At 49.3% G+C, this 14,313-nt stretch overlaps 1 long non-coding RNA gene across 11 annotated transcripts; it reads right to left on the reverse strand.

Annotated features, from left to right (window-relative positions):
- Positions 1-530: 530 nt before the first annotated feature.
- Positions 531-5,008, reverse strand: LOC110510850. Of its 11 annotated transcripts, none has more exons than XR_005036264.1 (4): positions 2,946-5,008; positions 2,883-2,915; positions 761-823; positions 531-553 (listed from the first exon to the last, which is right to left on the reverse strand). It is a non-coding gene; the product is annotated as an uncharacterized LOC110510850 (long non-coding RNA). The 11 variants fall into 11 exon arrangements; XR_005036259.1 differs by lacking the exon at positions 531-553 and adding an exon at positions 565-601 and having other exon boundaries at positions 2,868-2,915; XR_005036261.1 differs by lacking the exon at positions 531-553 and adding an exon at positions 682-712 and having other exon boundaries at positions 776-823; positions 2,868-2,915.
- Between the last annotated feature and the right edge of the window lie 9,305 nt (positions 5,009-14,313).

Below are 14,313 nucleotides of genomic sequence, written 5' to 3' on the forward strand. Positions count from 1 at the left end.
CCAGGGCCAGTCCTGTACCCCTCCACCCCAGGGCCAGTCCTGTACCCCTCCACCCCAGGGCCAGTCCTGTACCCCTCCACCCCAGGGCCAGTCCTGTACCCCTCCACCCCAGGGCCAGTCCTGTACCCCTCCACCCCAGGTCCAGTCCTGTACCCCTCCACCCCAGGTCCAGTCCTGTACCCCTCCACCCCAGGGCCAGTCCTGTACCCCTCCACCCCAGGTCATGTTTATTTTAACCCTCTTTATCCTTGCCTGTCTCACTGACAACTCTCCAATCTGGAATGGCCCCTATTCCCTATCTACCAACTATGTAATCTAGAACTAGTGAACTAGAAAGGGGATAGGAGGCCATTTTGTCATGTGATGCCAGAGGGGTCGTCTACAACAAGTTTTATATTCACACACCTGGACTAGACACACCTGGACTAGACACACCTGGACTAGACACACTGTAACACAGAGACACACCTGGACTAGACACACACCTGGACTAGACACACACCTGGACTAGACACACACCTGGACTAGACACACACCTGGACTAGACACACACCTGGACTAGACACACTGTAACCCAGAGACGTACCTGGACTAGACACACCTGGACTAGACACACCTGGACTAGACACACTGTAACCCAGAGACACACCTGGACTAGACACACCTGGACTAGACACACCTGGACTAGACACACTGTAACCCAGAGACACACCTGGACTAGACACACCTGGACTAGACACACTGTAACACAGAGACGTACCTGGACTAGACACACCTGGACTAGACACACCTGGACTAGACACACTGTAACCCAGAGACACACCTGGATTAGACACACCTGGATTAGACACACCTGGACTAGACACACCTGGACTAGACACACTGTAACCCAGAGACACACCTGGACTAGACACACCTGGACTAGACACACACCTGGACTAGACACACCTGGACTAGACACACCTGGACTAGACACACTGTAACCCAGAGACACACCTGGACTAGACACACTGTAACCCAGAGACACACCTGGACTAGACACACCTGGACTAGACACACCTGGACTAGACACACCTGGACTAGACACACTGTAACCCAGAGACACACCTGGACTAGACACACTGTAACCCAGAGACACACCTGGACTAGACACACCTGGACTAGACACACCTGGACTAGACACACCTGGACTAGACACACTGTAACCCAGAGACACACCTGGACTAGACACACTGTAACCCAGAGACACACCTGGACTAGACACACCTGGACTAGACACACCTGGACTAGACATACTGTAACACAGAGACACACCTGGACTAGACACACCTGGACTAGACACACTGTAACCCAGAGACACACCTGGACTAGACACACTGTAACCCAGAGACACACCTGGACTAGACACACCTGGACTAGACACACCTGGACTAGACACACCTGGACTAGACATACTGTAACACAGAGACACACCTGGACTAGACACACCTGGACTAGACACACTGTAACCCAGAGACACACCTGGACTAGACACACTAACCCAGAGACACACCTGGACTAGACACACTGTAACCCAGAGACACACCTGGACTAGACACACCTGGACTAGACACACCTGGACTAGACACACCTGGACTAGACACACTGTAACACAGAGACACACCTGGACTAGACACACCTGGACTAGACACACCTGGACTAGACACACCTGGACTAGACACACCTGGACTAGACACACCTGGACTAGACACACTGTAACCCAGAGACACACCTGGACTAGACACACTGTAACCCAGAGACACACCTGGACTAGACACACCTGGACTAGACATACTGTAACACAGAGACACACCTGGACTAGACACACCTGGACTAGACACACTGTAACCCAGAGACACACCTGGACTAGACACACTGTAACCCAGAGACACACCTGGACTAGACACACCTGGACTAGACACACCTGGACTAGACACACCTGGACTAGACATACTGTAACACAGAGACACACCTGGACTAGACACACCTGGACTAGACACACTGTAACCCAGAGACACACCTGGACTAGACACACTAACCCAGAGACACACCTGGACTAGACACACTGTAACCCAGAGACACACCTGGACTAGACACACCTGGACTAGACACACCTGGACTAGACACACCTGGACTAGACACACCTGGACTAGACACACCTGGACTAGACACACTGTAACACAGAGACACACCTGGACTAGACACACCTGGACTAGACACACCTGGACTAGACACACTGTAACACAGAGACACACCTGGACTAGACACACTGTAACCCAGAGACACACCTGGACTAGACACACCTGGACTAGACACACCTGGACTAGACACACTGTAACCCAGAGACACACCTGGACTAGACACACCTGGACTAGACACACTGTAACACAGAGACACACCTGGACTAGACACACTGTAACCCAGAGACACACCTGGACTAGACACACCTGGACTAGACACACTGTAACACAGAGACACACCTGGACTAGACACACCTGGACTAGACACACCTGGACTAGACACACCTGGACTAGACACACCTGGACTAGACACACTGTAACCCAGAGACACACCTGGACTAGACACACCTGGACTAGACACACTGTAACACAGAGACACACCTGGACTAGACACACTGTAACCCAGAGACACACCTGGACTAGACACACCTGGACTAGACACACCTGGACTAGACACACTGTAACCCAGAGACACACCTGGACTAGACACACCTGGACTAGACACACCTGGACTAGACACACTGTAACACAGAGACACACCTGGACTAGACCCACTGTAACCCAGAGACACACCTGGACTAGACACACCTGGACTAGACACACCTGGACTAGACACACTGTAACCCAGAGACACACCTGGACTAGACACACTTGGACTAGACACACCTGGACTAGACACACCTGGACTAGACACACCTGGACTAGACACACTGTAACCCAGAGACGTACATGTGACCGTTGAAATGTTTTATTTGCATGCGTTGTGTAGCAACACACATTTTTAGTTGTAAAATATGGTTGTGATTATTACTGTGAAAGTCCACTGGGCTCCACTGTCTTGCTCCTAGCAGACACGAGACTTGTTGAATGACCCATATCCATTCATCTTGTCGTTGGGGGGGTTCAGTAACATTCCGTCTAGATTGAATACTGCTGCTATAGTTTGAGTTGAAAGACGACAGGGAAGCAGGCTGATGTTTTATACTGTGGGTTCTTCTGGTTGTGGACAAGAGGAGACCTTTTAATTAAAGTGTGGTAGACTAGTATGACGAGGGACTGTGTTTTTTTCCCCACCTGCTCTCTGTTCAGCTCCCTCGAGGATAACTTGAGGAGTTCAACCGTGTTTTCAAAGGGGTGTGTCGATGAGGGTTCATTTCAAATGGCTCCCTGTTCCCTATCTAGTGCACCATAGGGCCCTGGTCTAAAGTAGTGCACTATGTAGGGAATAGGGTCCCCCCCCCCCATAGGGCCCTGGTCAAAAGTAGTGCACTATGTAGGGAATAGGGTCCCCCCCCCCATAGGGCCCTGGTCAAAAGTAGTGCACTATGTAGGGAATAGGGTTCCCCCCCATAGGGCCCTGGTCAAAAGTAGTGCACTATGTAGGGAATAGGGTTCCCCCCATAGGGCCCTGGTCTAAAGTAGTGCACTATGTAGGGAATAGGGAGCCATTTTATCCGCAGGCCCTTTATGTTAATGCAAGACTGGGTCAGTTTTAGCAGATAATCTGAGAACTAGATAAACCCTCCCCTCCCCAACAGCATCTAGTTAGTTCTCACCTTTCACTGCCTAAACCTAGTGTTGTCTGTCTGTGTGTTTCTACTGAATGTTTGTTCACATCTTTTTTTTTCTTTCTTTGTAAGACTGTATTTATTGTAAAAGATAAATGGGAATATGTTGTGCTGGAGTGAGATTCATTATTTTACCTGTCTGAGTAAATGGACTCCTTCTGCCTCGTGGAATTACACTCACTCAAAATGGCCGCCGGGTTCACCCATAACTGTGTACCTGTCTGAGTAAATGGACTCCATCTGCCTCGTGGAATTACACTCACTCAAAATGGCCGCCGGGTTCACCCATAACTGTGTACCTGTCTGAGTAAATGGACTCCATCTCCCTCGTGGAATTACACTCACTCAAAATGGCCGCCGGGTTCACCCATAACTGTGTACCTGTCTGAGTAAATGGACTCCAACTCCCTTCTCTCCATCGTGGAATTACACTCACTCAAAATGGCCGCCGGTTCACCCATAACTGTGTACCTGTCTGAGTAAATGGACTCCAACTCCCTTCTCTCCATCGTGGAATTACACTCACTCAAAATGGCCGCCGGTTCACCCATAACTGTGTACCTGTCTGAGTAAATGGACTCCAACTCCCTCGTGGAATTACACTCACTCAAAATGGCCGCCGGGTTCACCCATAACTGTGTACCTGTCTGAGTAAATGGACTCCATCTCCCTCGTGGAATTACACTCACTCAAAATGGCCGCCGGGTTCACCCATAACTGTGTACCTGTCTGAGTAAATGGACTCCAACTCCCTTCTCTCCCTCGTGGAATTACACTCACTCAAAATGGCCGCCGGTTCACCCACAACTGTCTCGAAAGGGAATGTCTGCTTCAGTAATTGTCTTTCTTTGAGAATGTGTCTCCCTTCACAGCCTCTCAGAGGCATTATAGATATATATTTCTAGAGCTGCTCAAAAGAAGCACACCATTTTGGATGCAGGGAGAGGGCCTGTAAGGTCACACAGTCTGTTTTCCACAAGGCATCATCAGTTGGTGTGAAAGGATGCTCTTTCCTTCGTCTCTAGGTTTGGTTGTTTCCAAGTGTCCTTTTTGTCTGTCGCTGAGGTGAGGCAATGCAGCCGTCGCCTGTCTGAAACATTTTGTAGTCATTGATTTAACATGGGGAATAAATTCATCAACAATTCAACGGGTAGCACATGTTTTTCTTGTCACTGGTGGTGGTCGGCCGGTACCGTCTGGTGGTCGGCCGGTACCGTCTGGTGGTCGGCCGGTACCGCCTGGTGGTCGGCCGGTACATCCTGGTGGTCGGCCGGTACCGCCTGGTGGTCGGCCGGTACCGCCTGGTGGTCGGCCGGTACCGTCTGGGGTCGGCCGGTACCGTCTGGTGGTCGGCCGGTACATCCTGGTGGTCGGCCGATACCGCCTGGTGGTCGGCCGGTACCGCCTGGTGGTCGGCCGGTACCGTCTGGGGTCGGCCGGTACCGTCTGGTGGTCGGCCGGTACCGTCTGGTGGTCGGCCGGTACCGTCTGGTGGTCGGCCGGTACCGCCTGGTGGTCGGCCGGTACCGTCTGGTGGTCGGCCGGTACCGTCTGGTGGTCGGCCGGTACCTCCTGGTGGTCGGCCGGTACCGCCTGGTGGTCGGCCGGTACCGCCTGGTGGTCGGCCGGTACCGCCTGGTGGTCGGCCGGTACCGCCTGGTGGTCGGCCGGTACCGCCTGGGGGTCGGCCGGTACCGTCTGATGGTCGGTCGAACACTGCAATATGTACCAGACCTGCTTTAAACACGTCATACTTAGAGGAAGGGTCTGACCTGGTCTGAAGTAGTGCACTAGGAAGGGAATAGGGTGCCATTTGTCCGGAATAAGAACACGGTGTGCCTGTGGTGATGGATGACTATAAATGGGCCTGAGGTGAAGATAAGACTCCCCTGGTATTCTCTGCATTCATCAGTACAGGAACATGTCCAAACAGAAGAGAAGTGAGACAGAAGAATGGTCCTCATGTAACGGATGTGAAACGGCGAGGGGACGGTCTAAAGTTATACTGTTACACTGAGAAGCGTTGGGATCGGTTGTCGGTGCCACAGCAGCCAGACAGAGATGGGTAACGATGCTTCGAGGGTGACTGTTGTTGATGTGTGCAGAGGGTCCCTGGTTCGCGCCCGGGTCGGGGCGAGGGGACGGTCTAAAGTTATACTGTTACACTGAGAAGCATTGGGATCGGTTGTCGGTGCCACAGCAGCCAGACAGAGATGGGTAACGATGCTTCGAGGGGTGACTGTTGTTGATGTGTGCAGAGGGTCCCTGGTTCGCGCCCGGGTCGGGGCGAGGGGACGGTCTAAAGTTATACTGTTACACTGAGAAGCGTTGGGATCGGTTGTCGGTGCCACAGCAGCCAGACAGATGGGTTCTCTAGTGCCAAGAGAAGCATCAGACTAAATGAAGTTATCAAATCTGATGCCTCTATCCCAAATGGCACCCTATTCCCTACATAGTGCACTACTTTTAAATAAATGCACTATATAGGGAGCCATTATGGTTGGATCTCAAATGGCACCCTATTCCCTACATAGTGCACTACCTTTTGACAAATGCACTATATAGGGAGCCATTTGTGATGAGACTATTTGAACATAGTGGATACATTCAGCCCTCGTCTCAACTACACAGCAGTTATAATACTGAGACAGGGGAGGGGGGTTCTCTCTACAGCTTTGGACCAGCAGTTATAATACAGGGGAGGGGGGGGTTCTCTCTACAGCTCTGGACCAGCAGTTATAATACAGGGGAGGGGGGGGGTTCTCTCTACAGCTCTGGACCAGCAGTTATAATACAGGGGAGGGGGGGGTTCTCTCTACAGCTCTGGACCAGCAGTTATAATACTGAGACAGGGGAGGGGGGTTCTCTCTACAGCTCTGGACCAGCAGTTATAATACAGGGGGTGGGGGGGTTCTCTCTACAGCTTTGGACCAGCAGTTATAATACTGAGATGGGGGAGGGGGGTTCTCTCTACAGCTTTGGGCCAGCAGTTATAATACTGAGACAGGGGAGGGGGGGTCTCTCTACAGCTCTGGACCAGCAGTTATAATACAGGGGGTGGGGGGGGTTCTCTCTACAGCTCTGGACCAGCAGTTATAATACTGAGACAGGGGAGGGGGGTTCTCTCTACAGCTCTGGACCAGCAGTTATAATACAGGGGGTGGGGGGGGTTCTCTCTACAGCTTTGGACCAGCAGTTATAATACAGGGGGTGGGGGGGTTCTCGCTACAGCTTTGGACCAGCAGTTATAATACAGGGGGTGGGGGGGTTCTCTACAGCTTTGGACCAGCAGTTATAATACTGAGATGGGGTGGGGGGGGGTTCTCTCTACAGCTTTGGCCCAGCAGTTATAATACTGAGATGGGGTGGGGGGGGGTTCTCTCTACAGCTTTGGACCAGCAGTTATAATACTGAGATGGGGGGGGGGGGGGGCGTTCTCTCTACAGCTTTGGAATAGCAGTTATAATACAGGGGGTGGGGGGGTTCTCTCTACAGCTTTGGACCAGCAGTTATAATACTGAGATGGGGGAGGGGGGTTCTCTCTACAGCTTTGGACCAGCAGTTATAATACTGAGATGGGGGAGGGGGGTTCTCTCTACAGCTTTGGACCAGCAGTTATAATACAGGGGAGGGGGGTTCTCTCTACAGCTCTGGACCAGCAGTTATAATACTGAGACAGGGGAGGGGGGTTCTCTCTACAGCTTTGGACCAGCAGTTATAATACAGGGGGTGGGGGGGGTTCTCTCTACAGCTTTGGACCAGCAGTTATAATACAGGGGAGGGGGGTTCTCTCTACAGCTTTGGACCAGCAGTTATAATACTGAGACAGGGGAGGGGGGTTCTCTCTACAGCTTTGGACCAGCAGTTATAATACTGAGATGGGGGAGGGGGGTTCTCTCTACAGCTTTGGGCCAGCAGTTATAATACTGAGATGGGGGGGGTCTCTCTACAGCTTTGGACCAGCAGTTATAATACAGGGGGTGGGGGGGTTCTCTCTACAGCTTTGGACCAGCAGTTATAATACTGAGACAGGGGAGGGGGGTTCTCTCTACAGCTTTGGACCAGCAGTTATAATACTGAGATGGGGGAGGGGGGTTCTCTCTACAGCTTTGGACCAGCAGTTATAATACTGAGGTGGGGGGGGTCTCTCTACAGCTTTGGACCAGCAGTTATAATACTGAGACAGGGGGGGGGGGGGGGGGAGAGGTTCCTCTCTACAGCTTTGGACCAGCAGTTATAATACTGAGACTGGGGGGGTTCTCTCTACAGCTTTGGGCCAGAGAGCCCGCTGGACTCCACTCAGACACCACCTGACAGTACTGCCTCGTCTGTTTCTGTGTGTCTGGGAGAGGCTCAACTCTCTCTGTCATCTTAACTACAGACAAGTGGCATAGTAATAAACCAGGTAAAACTCCAGACCCTAGTAGTATGATATGACATAGTAATAAACCAGGTTAAACTCCAGACCCTAGTATGATATGACATAGTAATAAACCAGGTAAAACTCCAGACCCTAGTAGTATGATATGACATAGTAATAAACCAGGTAAAACTCCAGACCCTAGTAGTATGATATGACATAGTAATAAACCAGGTAAAACTCCAGACCCTAGTAGTATGATATGACAGTAATAAACCAGGTAAAACTCCAGACCCTAGTAGTATGATATGACACAGTAATAAACCAGGTAAAACTCCAGACCCTAGTATGATATGACATAGTATTAAACCAGGTAAAACTCCAGACCCTAGTATGATATGACATAGTAATAAACCAGGTACAACTCCAGACCCTAGTAGTATGATATGACCGTAATAAACCAGGTAAAACTCCAGACCCTAGTAGTATGATATGACATAGTAATAAACCAGGTACAACTCCAGACCCTAGTAGTATGATATGACCGTAATAAACCAGGTAAAACTCCAGACCCTAGTAGTATGATATGACATAGTAATAAACCAGGTAAAACTCCAGACCCTAGTAGTATGATATGACATAGTAATAAACCAGGTAAAACTCCAGACCCTAGTAGTATGATATGACAGTAATAAACCAGGTAAAACTCCAGACCCTAGTAGTATGATATGACACAGTAATAAACCAGGTAAAACTCCAGACCCTAGTATGATATGACATAGTATTAAACCAGGTAAAACTCCAGACCCTAGTATGATATGACATAGTAATAAACCAGGTAAAGCTCCAGACCCTAGTAGTATGATATGACATAGTAATAAACCAGGTAAAACTCCAGACCCTAGTATGATATGACATAGTATTAAACCAGGTAAAACTCCAGACCCTAGTATGATATGACATAGTAATAAACCAGGTAAAACTCCAGACCCTAGTAGTATGATATGACATAGTAATAAACCAGGTTAAACTCCAGACCCTAGTAGTATGATATGACATAGTAATAAACCAGGTAAAACTCCAGACCCTAGTATGATATGACAGTAATAAAAAATGACTTTATGTGGACTATGATGGGGCCAGATATTTTCTAGTCAGGTCATAGGGTTAGAATGACCAGGACTGTGACCAGGACTGTGACAGTAGAATGACCAGGACTGTGACAGTAGAATGACCAGGACTGTGACTGTAGAATGACCAGGACTGTGACAGTAGAATGACCAGGACTGTGACAGTAGAATGACCAGGACTGTGACAGTACAATGACCAGGACTGTGACCAGGACTGTGACTGTAGAATGACCAGGACTGTGACCAGGACTGTGACCGTAGAATGACCAGGACTGTGACAGTAGAATGACCAGGACTGTGACCAGGACTGTGACAGTAGAATGACCAGGACTGTGACAGTAGAATGACCAGGACTGTGACAGTAGAATGACCAGGACTGTGACAGTAGAATGACCAGGACTGTGACCAGGACTGTGACAGTAGAATGACCAGGACTGTGACCAGGACTGTGACAGTAGAATAACCAGGACTGTGACCAGGACTGTGACCAGGACTGTGACAGTAGAATAACCAGGACTGTGACAGTAGAATAACCAGGACTGTGACAGTAGAATGACCAGGACTGTGACAGTAGAATAACCAGGACTGTGACAGTAGAATGACCAGGACTGTGACCAGGACTGTGACAGTAGAATGATCAGGACTGTTACAGTAGAATGACCAGGACTGTGACCAGGACTGTGACAGTAGAATGACCAGGACTGTGACCAGGACTGTGACAGTAGAATAACCAGGACTGTGACAGTAGAATGACCAGGACTGTGACAGTAGAATGACCAGGACTGTGACAGTAGAATAACCAGGACTGTGACAGTAGAATAACCAGGACTGTGACAGTAGAATGACCAGGACTGTGACCAGGACTGTGACAGTAGAATAACCAGGACTGTGACCAGGACTGTGACCAGGACTGTGACAGTAGAATAACCAGGACTGTGACAGTAGAATAACCAGGACTGTGACAGTAGAATGACCAGGACTGTGACAGTAGAATGACCAGGACTGTGCCCAGGATTGTGACAGTAGAATAACCAGGACTGTGACCAGGACTGTGACCAGGACTGTGACAGTAGAATAACCAGGACTGTGACAGTATGTAGTATGATATGACATAGTAATAAACCAGGTAAAACTCCAGACCCTAGTATGATATGACAGTAATAAAAAATGACTTTATGTGGACTATGATGGGGCCAGATATTTTCTAGTCAGGTCATAGGGTTAGAATGACCAGGACTGTGACCAGGACTGTGACAGTAGAATGACCAGGACTGTGACAGTAGAATGACCAGGACTGTGACTGTAGAATGACCAGGACTGTGACAGTAGAATGACCAGGACTGTGACAGTAGAATGACCAGGACTGTGACAGTACAATGACCAGGACTGTGACCAGGACTGTGACCGTAGAATGACCAGGACTGTGACAGTAGAATGACCAGGACTGTGACAGTAGAATGACCAGGGCTGGGATAGTAGAATGACCAGGACTGTGACCAGGACTGTGACAGTAGAATGACCAGGACTGTGACCAGGACTGTGACAGTAGAATAACCAGGACTGTGACCAGGACTGTGACAGTAGAATAACCAGGACTGTGACAGTAGAATAACCAGGACTGTGACAGTAGAATGACCAGGACTGTGACAGTAGAATAACCAGGACTGTGACAGTAGAATGACCAGGACTGTGACCAGGACTGTGACAGTAGAATGATCAGGACTGTTACAGTAGAATGACCAGGACTGTGACCAGGACTGTGACAGTAGAATGACCAGGACTGTGACCAGGACTGTGACAGTAGAATAACCAGGACTGTGACAGTAGAATGACCAGGACTGTGACAGTAGAATGACCAGGACTGTGACAGTAGAATAACCAGGACTGTGACAGTAGAATAACCAGGACTGTGACAGTAGAATGACCAGGACTGTGACCAGGACTGTGACAGTAGAATAACCAGGACTGTGACCAGGACTGTGACCAGGACTGTGACAGTAGAATAACCAGGACTGTGACAGTAGAATAACCAGGACTGTGACAGTAAAATGACCAGGACTGTGACAGTAGAATGACCAGGACTGTGCCCAGGACTGTGACAGTAGAATAACCAGGACTGTGACCAGGACTGTGACCAGGACTGTGACAGTAGAATAACCAGGACTGTGACAGTAGAATAACCAGGACTGTGACAGTAGAATGACCAGGACGGTGGCCAGGACTGTGACAGTAGAATGACCAGGACTGTGACAGTAGAATGACCAGGACTGTGACAGTAGAATCACCAGGACTGTGACAGTAGAATGACCAGGACTGTGACCAGGACTGTGACAGTAGAATGACTAGGACTGTGACCAGGACTGTGACAGTAGAATAACCAGGACTGTGACAGTAGAATGACCAGGACTGTGACAGTAGAATGACCAGGACTGTTACAGTAGAATGACCAGGACTGTGACCAGGACTGTGACAGTAGAATGACCAGGACTGCGACCAGGACTGTGACAGTAGAATGACCAGGACTGTGACAGTAGAATGACCAGGACTGTGACAGTACAATAACCAGGACTGTGACAGTAGAATAACCAGGACTGTGACAGTAGAATGACCAGGACTGTGACCAGGACTGTGACAGTAGAATGACCAGGACTGTGACAGTAGAATGACCAGGACTGTGACAGTAGAATGACCAGGACTGTGACAGTAGAATGACCAGGACTGTTACAGTAGAATGACCAGGACTGTGACCAGGACTGTGACAGTAGAATGGCCAGGACTGTGACCAGGACTGTGACAGTAGAATGACCAGGACTGTGACAGTAGAATGACCAGGACTGTGACAGTACAATAACCAGGACTGTGACAGTAGAATAACCAGGACTGTGACAGTAGAATGACCAGGACTGTGACCAGGACTGTGACAGTAGAATGACCAGGACTGTGACAGTAGAATAACCAGGACTGTGACAGTAGAATGACCAGGACTGTGACCAGGACTGTGACAGTAGAATCACCAGGACTGTGACAGTAGAATTACCAGGACTGTGACAGTAGAATGACCAGGACTGTGACCAGGACTGTGACAGTAGAATGACCAGGACTGTGACAGTAGAATGACCAGGACTGTGACAGTAGAATGACCAGGACTGTGACAGTAGAATGACCAGGACTGTGACAGTAGAATGACCAGGACTGTGACAGTAGAATGACCAGGACTGTGACCAGGACTGTGACAGTAGAATCACCAGGACTGTGACAGTAGAATGACCAGGACTGTGACCAGGACTGTGACAGTAGAATGACCAGGACTGTGACAGTAGAATGACCAGGACTGTGACAGTAGAATGACCAGGACTGTGACAGTAGAATGACCAGGACTGTGACAGTAGAATGACCAGGACTGTGACAGTAGAATGACCAGGACTGTGACAGTAGAATGACCAGGACTGTGGCCAGGACTGTGACAGTAGAATGACCAGGACTGTGACAGTAGAATGACCAGGACTGTGACAGTAGAATCACCAGGACTGTGACCAGGACTGTGACAGTAGAATAACCAGGACTGTGACAGTAGAATGACCAGGACTGTGGCCAGGACTGTGACAGTAGAATGACCAGGACTGTGACAGTAGAATGACCAGGACTGTGACAGTACAATAACCAGGACTGTGACAGTAGAATAACCAGGACTGTGACAGTAGAATGACCAGGACTGTGACCAGGACTGTGACAGTAGAATAACCAGGACTGTGACAGTAGAATGACCAGGACTGTGACAGTAGAATGACCAGGACTGTGACCAGGACTGTGACAGTAGAATGACCAGGACTGTGACAGTAGAATGACCAGGACTGTGACAGTAGAATGACCAGGACTGTGACCAGGACTGTGACAGTAGAATGACCAGGACTGGTCACAGGTATGCAGGGTTGTATCATCTGGAATTAAGTCACAATGTCTTCACTATTGTGTTGATACGGCCTAGGTAGCTCAGCCACCCACAGTTTGAATAGACCAGCTGTGGTTTATCGGTAGGCTACTCTAGGCCAGCTGTGGTTTATCAGTAGGCTACTCTAGGACAGCTGTGGTTTATCAGTAGGCTACTCTAGGACAGCTGTGGTTTATCAGTAGGCTACTCTAGGACAGCTGTGGTTTATCAGTAGGCTACTCTAGGACAGCTGTGGTTTATCAGTAGGCTACTCTAGGACAGCTGTGGTTTATCAGTAGACTACCTGTAGCTGTGGTTTATCAGTAGGCTACTCTAGGACAGCTGTGGTTTATCAGTAGGCTACTCTAGGACAGCTGTGGTTTATCAGTAGACTACCTGTAGCTGTGGTTTATCAGTAGGCTACTCTAGGACAGCTGTGGTTTATCAGTAGGCTACTCTAGGACAGCTGTGGTTTATCAGTAGGCTACTCTAGGACAGCTGTGGTTTATCAGTAGGCTACTCTAGGACAGCTGTGGTTTATCAGTAGGCTACTCTAGGACAGCTGTGGTTTATCAGTAGGCTACTCTAGGACAGCTGTGGTTTATCAGTAGGCTACTCTAGACCAGCTGTGGTTTATCAGTAGACTACCTGTAGCTGTGGTTTATCAGTAGGCTACTCTAGGACAGCTGTGGTTTATCAGTAGGCTACTCTAGGACAGCTGTGGTTTATCAGTAGGCTACTCTAGACCAGCTGTGGTTTATCAGTAGACTACCTGTAGCTGTGGTTTATCAGTAGGCTACTCTAGGACAGCTGTGGTTTATCAGTAGGCTACTCTAGGACAGCTGTGGTTTATCAGTAGGCTACTCTAGACCAGCTGTGGTTTATCAGTAGACTACCTGTAGCTGTGGTTTATCAGTAGGCTACTCTAGACCAGCTGTGGTTTATCAGTAGCCTACTCTAGGACAGCTGTGGTTTATCAGTAGGCTACTCTAGGACAGCTGTGGTTTATCAGTAGGCTACTCTAGGACAGCTGTGGTTTATCAGTAGG

The sequence above is a fragment of the Oncorhynchus mykiss genome, chromosome 15 (genome assembly GCF_013265735.2).
Source record: "Oncorhynchus mykiss isolate Arlee chromosome 15, USDA_OmykA_1.1, whole genome shotgun sequence".
NCBI lineage: Eukaryota > Metazoa > Chordata > Actinopteri > Salmoniformes > Salmonidae > Oncorhynchus > Oncorhynchus mykiss.